Source organism: Panicum virgatum, chromosome 1K (assembly GCF_016808335.1).
Source record: "Panicum virgatum strain AP13 chromosome 1K, P.virgatum_v5, whole genome shotgun sequence".
Lineage (NCBI taxonomy): Eukaryota > Viridiplantae > Streptophyta > Magnoliopsida > Poales > Poaceae > Panicum > Panicum virgatum.
In genome coordinates this window covers 8,830,035-8,842,859 of record NC_053136.1, presented here as the reverse complement: position 1 = coordinate 8,842,859, position 12,825 = coordinate 8,830,035, and positions in this window count along the sequence as shown.

The following is a 12,825-nucleotide window of genomic DNA, read 5'->3' as shown; positions in this document are numbered from 1 at the left end:
ATGAAAATGACAATCTGCATTATTGCTTGGATTTAAAAGATAAGATGCATTTCTTAATCAGGCAAGTTGAGCAGATAAAAGTTCAGACCGTGTGCAACTCTCTCACTGGTCGTCCAATCAACGATGTAGCTAGGTACCCATTGACTTTATTTTCAAGATGAGCTGCCGCAAGCCGGTGCTATTTAATTTCCCAGCAGCACGGTTCTTTGAAGAGATTTTCCACCACAGTTTGCAAGCAATACACTAAACTTTACCGGTAACAGCAATAATCACCACAAGAACTACCCAGTATTTTATTGGAGCAAAAATACAGTGCCTTACAATAACTACTCCTTTTTTTTTTGCAGGGTTACAATAAGTACTCTTGAGAGAATGCATAGAGAAAAGACATCAGGAAATAATAAGCTGTGCATGACACCGGGTACGCTTGACACGTTCGAGGCTCCACATGCACCACGTCCAAAAGGCCAGGTCACCACACGGCCCAGGGCACGGAAGATTCCAAGCATAATCCGCTTGGGGCAACGAATATCCAAGGCGGATATGCCCGCAGGCGCCCTTCTTTTTCCCTCGGATCGCGCGCGCCACCCCCGAGAACGAGAGAATCCACTCTCCGTGGCTCCGCTCGCCGACGCCGACGCGCCAATGGGATCCCTCCTCTCGGACGCAGCTCAACGAAGCATCTCCGTCCAAGTCAACACGAGACTATGCGGAGATCGTGTGGGACGGAGCGAGCGAGGCAGAGGCGTTCACGCAAAGCCTGCCGCGACCGGCCGGCGAGCCGATCCGATCCTCTGCGGCGCCCGGCCCGGCGGCGATCGCGCCCTCTCGGTGTGGCTCCGGCGGCCGCCGCGCGGCGGACCGGCCTGCAGCGGCGAGGGGGACCATGTGAGTCACGGTTCTCGGCCCCGTTGACACGAGACTCGTGTTCTTACTTGTCGAGACAGTGATGTGGTGATGTCGCAGGAACTGAATAAGGCAAAATAGTGGGACCCGAAAGATTCCTTAAAAAGGTAGGTGGATATGATCTTTGTTCTCGGCTTCTCGCGAGTTCTCGTGTGAGATCTCGTACAAAAAGTGTAATAGGTTAGGTAAGCATACTCGGATACTCTGACCGATCACTTAGGTCAAGTCAGTGTAAGTCCACTTTCTTGGATAAGATTTGTCGAATGTTCCCAAAAAGTACCATCAACGTGGAAAGACCATAAATTATCTTATCCTTAATTTTTTTCAAGCAAAACTGTATTGGCTACTGGATTATTTTTATAATGACGTAAGATAGCACATTTATGTGCACACGAATAACATGCCTATTGCACACTTCCACCGATGTCAATTTTGGCTATTTACTTGACAAGTAATTGTCAAATAGAGCTCGATTGGTTGGATATCAATCTTTGCCAAGCCAAAATCGAAGTTTACCAATAAAATTTAGCTACCAGTTGGTTAAATCAATGGCAAGTTACTAGAAACTTTTTAAACTTTTATAAAGGGAAAAATATTAGTTGCCATGTTTTTGAGCATCTCCGAGAGCTCTTGTATATGGTGTGTGCTAGCTCAAAAAAGAAAAAGAAGAGAAAAAAACGTCATCCAATAGCTACTGCAACTGGCTCGCCATCTATCCTTGTTTTGTATCCTTCCGTCTCTGCTAGGGATCTTTGTCTAGTGTGTGGCGCTCCCCATCCCACTCCGGCGCCACCCTCCCGCGCTCCCAGGTAGGGATTCCCCTCCTTAGGGCCTCCCCCACCCGCGCCATGTCCCTCCGTCGGGCCTCCCACGCCTCCATCGCGTCCCTCCGCCGGGCCTCCCCCCCTACGCCGTGTTTCTCCGCCGCCGGGCCTCCCCCGCCTACGCCACGTCCCTCCGCTGCCGGGTCTCCCTACGCCGTCGGAGCTGGAGGAGTACAATGTGTGGTGCGAGCCGGAGCTAGAGGAGCACGAGATGACTGGGAGGAGCAGTGGAGGGCGGGTTGGATTTAGAGAAGCTGTTGGATTTCATCACTTTTTTACTAACTATTTTATTTTACATAATAGCTAAATTAGGATTTTAGCTAGTCACGGATACAAGAGTTCTTGGAGATGCTCTTAGCAATAATCAAACAAATACCTAAATTTCTTGCCAACACTTATCTTGGCTTGTCACGATTTTGGCTCAACAAAAACTGGCATCAAACTAATCAGACTCACAGTTGCATAGATATGCATTCTTTTTTAGCACAAAGGGTGAAAAGAGTAAATATGAGGTACTTAGACTGTCCACAGTGGAAGAAGCAAATGAAGGAGCAAATACACTGTTTGACACTGTAGATACACTGTTTGGCACTGTAGACAGAGAGGGCGTGGGAAACGAGGAGGGAGCAAATTTGCTCTTGCTCCCTCCGCTGTGGTCAGCCTTATTACTGACAACAATGCGTATGAGCTGAACGGATGAGTTTCAGCGAAACAGAGTTCCACCGAAAGATTGAGCACGAGTTAGTTCCCAAGTCACATGATGATACTAGGTTAGGGTTACCACGGTTACAGGGCTACTGTGTGCTATTTTGTGAGAAAGCTCAATAAAAAGGGTATGAAAAATTCTAGACGAATAGACCATGTAACAAACAATGTAGCTGCAGTGCAAAATCTAAATTTAGAAAAACCAAACAAATAAAACCAACATGTAGATAATTGTAGGGCTACGAAAAATTATCTTATACTTTCTCTATCCTAAATTATTAATTGTTTTGGCTTGTCTAGATATGTAGATCGATTTTACTATACACTTAGGCATAATATATATTTATATGCATAACAAAATCTCTGCATATATCGAATCGAACTAAAACGATAGCGGAGGGAGTAATAAAGTGGCGTAGCATGACCGCATCAGTGAAGTGATCATGGGCAGAGCACAGACGATCGCGCAGAGAAACGACACGGCCACTCGGTTTTCTCATCGCTGAGGTGAAGCGCGTCGTCGCACCCGGGCCAATCGCGGCCGTTTGGCCCCGCGAAGCAAACAACCTCGAAGGCTCGAACCTAGCCGTGACCCAACCTGGCACACGGACACGGGGGTAGGTTGCCAGCGCCGGCGCGGCACCTCGTTGCATATTCTTCACAAGGGAATTCGCCGCTTGCGAAGCAAACAGGATGCACTCGTAGCTGGAAGCTTCGCGTGCATCCTGGCCAAACACACTACACATATGCTCCTCGATGCTCCTTCACTAGTTTATTATTTGACCCAAGGGACATTACCTTCCAGCAATCCATCTAGAAATTAAATGCAGCGGCGTATACGTCGCGGATCATACGCAGTTGGGGGGGCATCAGGTCTAGTCTAGACATCGTTTCTTTTGTGTTTTTTGTTCGATCTGAGCAGAAGCATTCGTGCAAGTGGTGTACTAGCTGAAAACCACCAGGGGGAGAGAGAGCACGTCGCCTTGTAATACTAATAAACGGAAAAAAAATTGAAAACATTCCACGAAATAATTTTTTATTAAGTTCCACAAAATAACTTTTTTATTACATTCCACGAAACTGCTAACTACTAACCCAAACAAAGCAGGGCCTTTAAAGCCTTTGACCCAAACAAAGCAGGGCCTATAAGGCCTACGAAAAACAGAGACAGGCCCAGATCGTAACGCAATGAAGGCCCAATCCACTTTCCGCTTCTTTCCAACACGGCGCTTTTTTCTTTTTTATATTTAAAAAAATCAAAATTTCAAAAATATATACCGTTTCAGAAAATTTCAAAAATATACCCCGGTCGTCCTATGGGGGCGACAGGCTCTAAATGTAATTTTTTTCTACAAATTTGCAACGAGGTCCCTGGCCGGGGGCGCACGTGTGGAAGGGGGGTGCCCCCCCGAGCGACCGGGGGCCCCACACACAGGCGCGACAGGGGGCCTGTCACCCCCCTCGGGCGACCGGCCCTTCCCCTCCTATATAAGCATTGTACTCTCGTTCCCTCCTCATTTGAGCCCAAAAATTCCACCAAAAATCCAGAAAAAAATAGGGGTGAGGAGAAGGGAAGCGGCGAAGCCCTGCCGGATTGCGCACTTGTGATCTGCAGGTTAGTACATTTAGCTTATGTATTTTCCATTGGTATTATAGAGTAATTTAATTTAATTAGTGCTATAGTAGAACCATTTAAGTAGGAGTTTAATGATACTTTAGTTACATAGTAGTAAATTAGTTTAGAAAATTAGAACTACGCGTTTATTATTACAATTGCAGTACTATTAGAGACGTGTTTATAAATTAATTACAATTTAGAATAGAATTTCGCATATGAAGTATAGAATTTGAGTGTCATCACGTAGTTATGAATACTTATATGTTGTAGTTGAAATCCATACTTAGTTTTTATGGATTATTGAATAAGGTAGTGAAGTAAAGAGTATAACTCGATAAGTATTCTGTGATATACAGATATGTCGAGTAAGATGCAGTTTCAAGTATTTTTTTGTGACTACAATGTTTTGTATGGGCCAAATGGAGTAGACCTTTCTGTCTTTAAGTGCACATCTAGCGCCATAGATAAACCTCTGGAGAGGAGATTTGGTTCCATATGTAAGTGGTTGCAGCGTGGGTTCCGTGTTGATCCGGAGACACATGTGATGACCGTCCAGTCTCTTGTTAATTGGGAGGTAGAAAGTGATTTATGAGAATTGATGATGATACACAGCACTGATGACTGGCAGAAGTACATGCAAGCAGCTCTAGAGCGTGGGTGGCCTCTGGCCATTCTTGTTCAAATCCGGGAGAAGACACAAAATGAAATCCAACATGGTACAGATCAAGCAACTCCGAGTATTCGAAGAGAGACCAACTATGTTGAGCAAGATGAGTCAGAAGAGATAGAGAACCAAAACATCGGACCACAGGGCCTTGCTGATGAGGGAGAGAGGATACATAGCATTGTGGACGAGATGGAGGCAGAAGACCAAACCGCAATAGAGATGGAAGAATATGAGGGCTCATCTGATGACGAGCAGTACTCATTGCCAAAAGAGTGGAAGGAGCATGGTTTTGGCAATCATGTCGCAGAAGACGTACGAAATCAGGAGTGGGAGTACAGAAGGAATGAGGTAGTGCAAGGTGCAACATATCCAAACATTGAAGCCGTAAAAGATGCTGTGAGACTATGGGCAATGTCATTGAAACGAGAATTTAGAGTCGTAAAGTCTGATAGTAAAGAATATGAGGTGAAGTGTGTGAATGATGGATGTCCATGGCGAGTACATGCATTCAAGGGAAAATGGAAGTCGAACTGAAAATGTTCCATTGTGACAGAGCACACTTGTTTGCTGTCAGAAGTTCTTCCCTCGCATCGCAATATATCATGCGACTTTGTTGCAAAGCAAATATATGGGTTGATTATGGACAACCTAAATTATGAGCCAAAAATAATTGTTCGACACATTGAGCAGACTTACCAGTACACCATTAGTTATTTGAGGGCATGGCGGGCTAAACAAAGGGTGTTCGAGATGTGGTTCGGCACATACGAGGCATCATATGATAACCTACCTCGTATGTTATCCCAGGTTGCTGCTAGAAATCCTGGAAGCTTTTATGACACATACCTCGTACCAGCCGTGACTAGGGGGCAAAGCATTCTGCAACGAGCCTTCTTTTGCCTAGGTGCTTGTGTTAGGGCATTTCAGTGTTGTCTTCCGGTGATCTGCATTGATGGCACATTTCTGACTGGAAGGTATAAAGGTCAGATACTCACCACAATCGGGGTAGATTGCAACAACCAAATAGTTCCGCTCGCATTTGCATTTGTTGAGAATGAGAACTTAGACAGTTGGTGCATTAGGCATATGAGTGCAAACTTCTATGACCACTTCAAGAACAAGGATCTTAAGAACATGTTTAAGAGGTTGTGCACCCAAAATTAACAGAGAAAATTCAAGGCATTATGGCAGATGCTTGATCAGTTGACTGCAGAGCTAGTGAAGGCAAGGGCATTAGGAACAAGCACGAGTCAGGCTGCAGAGGCTAGGGATTCAATTGAGAAGCCATTTTCACACTAGATTCGAGGTGCACCTAAGGAGAAATGATCATTCCTTTATAATACCAACGGAATACGGTATGGTATTCAGACAACGAACCATGCAGAGTGTTTCAATATGGTTATGCGTTCTTGTCGTGCCTTTCCTCTTGTGGGAATTGTTGAGTTCATCATGTATGGGTGCATGAAGTATTTCAGAGAGCGTTACATGGCTGCAAGCATAAACATCAGCAACCCCCAAATTCAGTTTTGCACAAGAGTGACACAATATATGCAACAGAAGATTGAAAAGGCCAAACTGCACCGCGTCATATCGACAGGTACAATGGAGCATAGATTTGAAGTTCTATGCAAGGATAGAACTGGTCGTGGTATCCGTAGAGATAGGGTGGTACAGGAGAGTTTGAATACAGTAGATGGCAAAGCCTTCTGCTCCTGCATGAAGCCTAAGTTATTGCATTTGTCAAGCTCGCATCTCATTGCGGCATGTGCAGAGTCTGTGTTGCAGCCAGAAGTTTTTGTTTCACCTTACTTCAACAAGGAAGCAGCTGTATCCACCTGGGGACATGAGGTATACGGGATTGGAATAGTGGGACTTTTCATTCAGGATAATGAGGATAAGATGTTTATTCCTGATCCAGCCACTAAGAAAGGCAAAGGCCGCCGTCAGACACGTCGTATTCGGAATGGTATGGACTAGTCCGAAGCAAGCAAGGCACAAAAGCGTTGCAGCCAATGTGGAGCATTGTGTCACAACTATAAGAAGTGTCCTCAGAATGCACTTCACGATGCTGCTGACGTTGGTTCTTCTGGAAATCCCAGAGATGGAGCACCTCCTACGTTCAAACGACCATCGGCGAGAATTGCTCGTGGAAGACACTCGGTGTCATGATCCACCAGTGTGCAGTTTGTACCTATATACTAATCGTGCGTGGAGTTTGTATCGAACCTATCTGTAATATATAGTAATCGTGCGTCCAGTTTGTATGGAACATATCTGTAATGTATAAATATCGTGCGTGGAGTTTATATCGAACCTATCTGTAATATGTAGTAATCGTGCGTCCAGTTTGTATGGAACATATATGTACCTATGTGTTCTCATATATTTTTTAATGCAGGTATGGAGATGGACTCCTTGCTAGACCCAGTTATCGACTCGAGCCACAGGTCTTTCTTTGCAGCAGTTGAGCACCGAGCCCTAGAGGTGCTACGTCCTCGTCCACCTGGGGAGGCGATCTCTATACACCACGATTGGGTTGACAGGTATGTAATGAAATATTATTGTTTATCACTTATGTATTCGTCGGTATTCTTTTGTTTCGACAATTTTGTTTATTGCAGGTTATGTGAGTCCGGTCTACTAACTTTGGGCCGTCTTGTCGAGGGTGGGCCTATTCAGCTCGACCGATCCCTCCTGACGGCGATCGTTGATAGATGGAGGCCGGAGACACACACGTTCCACCTCTTGTGTGGGGAGATGACTCCTACGCTGCAGGACGTGGCCTACCTCCTCGGCCTCTCTATCGTCGGGGAGGCTGTAGGTCCGCGTGTGGTGGCGGCCTCGTGGAAGGATGACCTGGAGGCCCGTTTTGCCCTGGTTGACCGCGTGGAAGAAGCAGGTCCGATCAACCCGCACCCGTGAGCATCAGGTCCTTCGAAGAACTGGTTCCTACAGTACGTATTCATTGCATATTTAAGATTAATTATTACAATTCACATGTTGTATTGTCAGTTCAAACCATTAATCTTAATTGTTTATGCAGCCAACCCTGTTGGCTGCGGATGCCGACGAGTACAGTGTGACCAGGTCGCTGGAGGCGTACCTACTTTGGCTGTTTGGTTACATCTTGTTCAACAATACTCATGGCAACTCGGTCGATAGGATTCTCCTTCTGTATGCACGGGAGATTGCGGATGGGGACGAGGACGTACCGGCCTACAGCTGGGGTGAGGCGGTACTTGCAGTCACTTACCGTGGACTCTGCGACGGCTGCATGAAGACACATGAGAACGCTATCCTGCCGGGGTGCCCACTACTGCTACAACTTTTGTCGTACGAGAGGCTAGCCGTTGGTCGGCCCATCATCAGCCACGAGCCTTACCACGAGGCCATGTACGGCGACGAGGAGGACGACAGGCCCAGTATGGGAACTCTCTAGATCTGGCGTCAGGTACGTTTGCAACAAATCTAATTTTGTTATTCATTGTTACATGATGTATTAGCGCACTTTTAATTTTACTTATTCGGACTGCAGAGGTCCTGGGCGCATGCGCAGGTTAGACGCGCATATCCTGAGTTTGTTTCGGAGCTCGACATGCTGGCTCCCGAGGACGTTGTCTGGGAGCCTTACAGCCCTGAGGCTGTGGCTACCCGTGCACCAGCAGGCATGTCTTCGCACTGCTCCGCGAATGCGAGCCTGCAGTTTACTACAGCCGTCCTGGTTTACGACATCACGGTTGAGGCATATTGCCCCTGGAGAGTCAGGAGACAGTTTGGGCAGCGCCAGGAGTTTCCGGTGCCCACCGCGTTGGAGCGTGTCAGTCGCCAGGACCACAGGTAATTATGAATGAATTTGGCTCATACATTCGTGTCGAATCTAACGATTCTTCGTGGTCCACTTTTGTAGGTTGTCAAGGAGTGGCTTGCCGTGCTCTGATGATTGGCTCACCAAGATGCAGCCGTGGGTGGACCAATGAGAACATGCAGACGAGCACTTGATCCATCCAATAGGACCACACACAGACAACTCCTATAGGGCTTACCTCACCTGGTACTTACCCCGGACTCGGGCTCGTCTGGTTTATGTTGACACTCACCCGCAGCCACACCAGGCGAGGCCTCAAGATGGCTATGCCCGGCACCACGTGGAGGCACTTGCTGGCGCGGTGAGTCTCTTGATCATATTTGCATATATATATATATATATATATTCATAAGATAATTCATGTGTTTCTAACTGTTCCTTTACTGAATGGATGCAGTTTCGCCTTTGCAACATGATGGAGACGGACTGCTTGAATTACCTGACGAGGGTACGTGCCAGATCCCCAATGACCCAGTTTGAACAGACAGAGGCATGGTCGAGGCAGCGTGACTAGTTGCGTCAGGTAGTGCACAACTTGGGAAGTCGTGTGCAGTACAAAGACAGCCACGGGTCGTCCCAGGCCTCGTCGTCGTTCCCGTGTCCGGCGACCGTGCACGGGCCGACGTCGCAGTACTACACAACTCTAGGTAACGTAGATATCTCTTTAAAATTAAATCAAGTATTGCTACATATTTACTAATATCACGAATAGGATACGATCCAGCTACTGCGTTTGGCCATACTGGAATGTTTAGAGGGGCACCACCAGTTGGCGGACCGTATCCAGGGATGGTACCGGGGCCACAGATACCGGCCTACACAGGTTAGTTTATGTTTCGTATTTCGGTTTCTACATGTCATGACGAAAGACACGAGCGTACGCTAACATCCGCATTTTATGCGTAGGATTCTACCCCGATGCGGGCGCCGGACCTTCTTCTTCCTTCTTTCGACCTGGTACAAAACACTCTCTCAATACACTGACTAATTTACGACGCAACATACGTTAGTTTACATTTATATGTTACGCAGGGTTTGTTTCGAGTACGTTCGTTCCAGATAACGAGGGCTTCACCTTAGACGAACTCGACAGCTTGACTCCAATCACCTGGCGCGTACGGTGCCCCGATGTCTTGGGCTATTCACAGCTAGGAGGAGCACCACTTGGGATCTCTCAGCAGCAGACACCGCAGCCCCTTTTGCGTCCTGAGTGACAGGTGAGGTCTCCGGATCGTCACACCTACTCCGAGGGCCATGTCCGTGCCCAGCAGAGGGCTAAGTGGGTCCAACGCCCTAGGGGTGGTTAGATATATCCGATATTTGTATCTCTGATGTTTATTTGTAATGAGATAGCTGCGGACAGCTTATTTGTATCCGATGTTTATGATTGTGCTAGTTTACTTGTCATTTGTTTCTATAGATACTATTGATATGAACTTGTTATGTTTGTGGATTCCATAATGCTCGTGAAATAAGGGAAGTTTTTGCGAATTTTTTCCGTGATTTAATGAAGGACAAGTTAGGTGCGGTAGGAGTTAGCGGCCTGGATCCCGCCGACGATGATGACGACTACCGCATACAGTGTAAACTTCGTGACACGCTCGTATAGCTCAAAATAGGGACCATAGTGTATCTAGCTGCGAGTACGAGATCACAGGTTGCCACTGCTCAGCACGGCGATCACGGGTTTCCCACATGTCGCATTATTTGCCCAGACATACGTGACAAAAGACGACAACCCAATAGCAGTGCCCTTTCACCATTTCAAAAAGATGTGACAACACGGCAACCACACCAGCTCACCTTCAAAGCAGTCTCTCTGGCGAGGACAACGGACCTGTCATTCTACAGCGAATGTCTGTGGCGTGTAGTGGGGAAGGCGGCATATAGGCGCGATCGACCGAGCGGCAGCAATGCAGTGCTGTGAGTCTGCATTTACTTAGATGCTCTACATGCACAGAGATGCATCGAGTAGTCAGTTCGAGAATCGAATCTAGCCTTTTCAGTGTTAGGTCAGCTAGCCTCTTCACTGTGTTGTCATGTAGGCTTTTCAGGTGCATTTACACTCCACACTTCGGGTATCAGACTTTTGTGCGCCTATAAATACTCCTAAGTTTGTGAACTCCCAGCAGCACTCAAACACCAAAGCTCATTGTATACCCAATGTCTGGAGGTGGGTCTAGCGGGAAGAATTACTATGGTTTTGGGAAAGGAAAAGTGGGAAGAAAGGGAGACCCCATAATATGGGAGGGGCCTCTTGGACCTGATTCCTTTCCGGAACCAGTGTTTGAGTTTCCGCCACAGCACAAGAGTGAATTTACCAATGAAACTCCTCTTCGACAATACGATAACCGTAGAGAACCGTGGCCAAAATGCAGACATGGTGAGTACTGTTTAGTGCAGATGTGCACCGACGGGATGGATGACGGTCGGCGTTTCTTTAAATATCCACACGCATGGGTAATACTCGGTTGTTTCATTTCTTTATCTTCATTGAGACACCTTATATGAAATTTGTTTTGCAGTCTTCCGATGCTTCAGAAAACTGTGGTTTTATTAGGTGGGTCGATCCTGCACCAATTGATTCAGTTCAGGAGTTTATCGAGTACCTCCAGATAAAGATCATTGATCTAGAATGCAAGGTGAACCATTACGAGGAAGTGAGCGAGGCTAATAAAGACGACGAAGATGATGACAGCAGCAATGCAGCCGCTTCACAGGATGACTCATGCACTATTCCTTACTGCAACTGTCCTTGTCACAGGAAAAAGGGCCCTACGCCTCCGCCACCACCGTCTGCACCACCTGCAATGGGTGGATACTGCAGAGAAGGCTCAACGCAGTTTGCTGTGTGGGGGTACGGCTACTAGAACTACCCTACTGCTAGTGACATGCTGCATCGTCGTGTTTGTTGTGTTTTTTTTTAAAAATTACCTAAGGCATGTTAGGTTAGTCCAGAATTTGTTTACCGTAGTTTGCAACGGGTTCTGCCATGCCACTGCATGTGTGATGTGTGTTTCATTACCATTGTATTATGATGTAAACTAGATGGTTCACATTATGTAATGCATTTCTTAATTCTTATTTCTTATCGTTATATTAATTAAATGTGTGCTTTTTAGTATTCTAGTGACATGAAAAGCTCCGAAAATATTAAGGAGAAGTTCAAAGATTTCATAGATTCCCGTCTACAACTGCAAATTAATGGTAAAAGTTACAACACACAGAGTCAAGCTCTCAACTGAAAACATAAACAACTAATTGCAGTGGCATGTGCACGCGAAAAAGTAATTTCTTGTTGCATCTAAACCTACCATGCCTTATGGAATGTAAAATGCCGGAATTACATGGTACTACTCTACTGAGTGCACAGAGGATATTTGCCCTTCCTAATTGCTTCGGGCCCGGCTTCCTTCGCACGGTGTGCCCTCTCTCGCTTTCTCTCCCTGTCAGCTTCACGTTTCGCCGCCGCCTTACGATCCATGTCCTCCATCCTCTTGTGGATCTCTTCTTGCTCTTTCTTGCGCTTCTCCTCTTGCTGTTCCTCGTGCTTCATTCGGCGCCAATGTTCTGCAGCCCACCTTGCTTGTTGTTCCACAAAGTCCTTTGCCTGCTGCGACTGCACGGTGTCGAACCACTGCATAAAATCACAAAGAGCCGGAGGAGACTTTGTCCAACAAAAGTTAGAATGATAACTCAATGTTAGGTCACAAAGAAAAATAGCGTCTGTTGTCCTGCTACCTTGGCCCGGTCTTTGCCGTATCGCTTAGGTGGATCATATTCGTAGTTCTCACACATAAAGAACCTCATGCCGTAGTCATCTCCTAAAACCTCAGATTGCATGAACTTGCATAACGAACCGTAGAAGAAGCACATTGGCACATCAATTCATTCGGGTACGGTGGCTTCATACTTGCTCCACGGAATGTAGGTTGATCCCGACGAAGACATTGGCGCTATAGTGTGGTGCGCCAAATGACGAACAATGATTTCAATAATGCACCTATCGTATATTAAATCGATGCGTGAAAATATAGGTACCGTCATAATTCTATTGCCTTATGCTGCAATATCAATAAGGTACTGTCATAATTCTATTCTAATTCATAATTAATTTAAAAACAAGTCTGTAATAGTACTGAAATTGTAATACTAAACGAGTGTTCTAAAGCACCAAATCTAATTCAGCTAATCCGCTAATTAAATTAAATTGTTATACAATATCAACGGATTCATACGG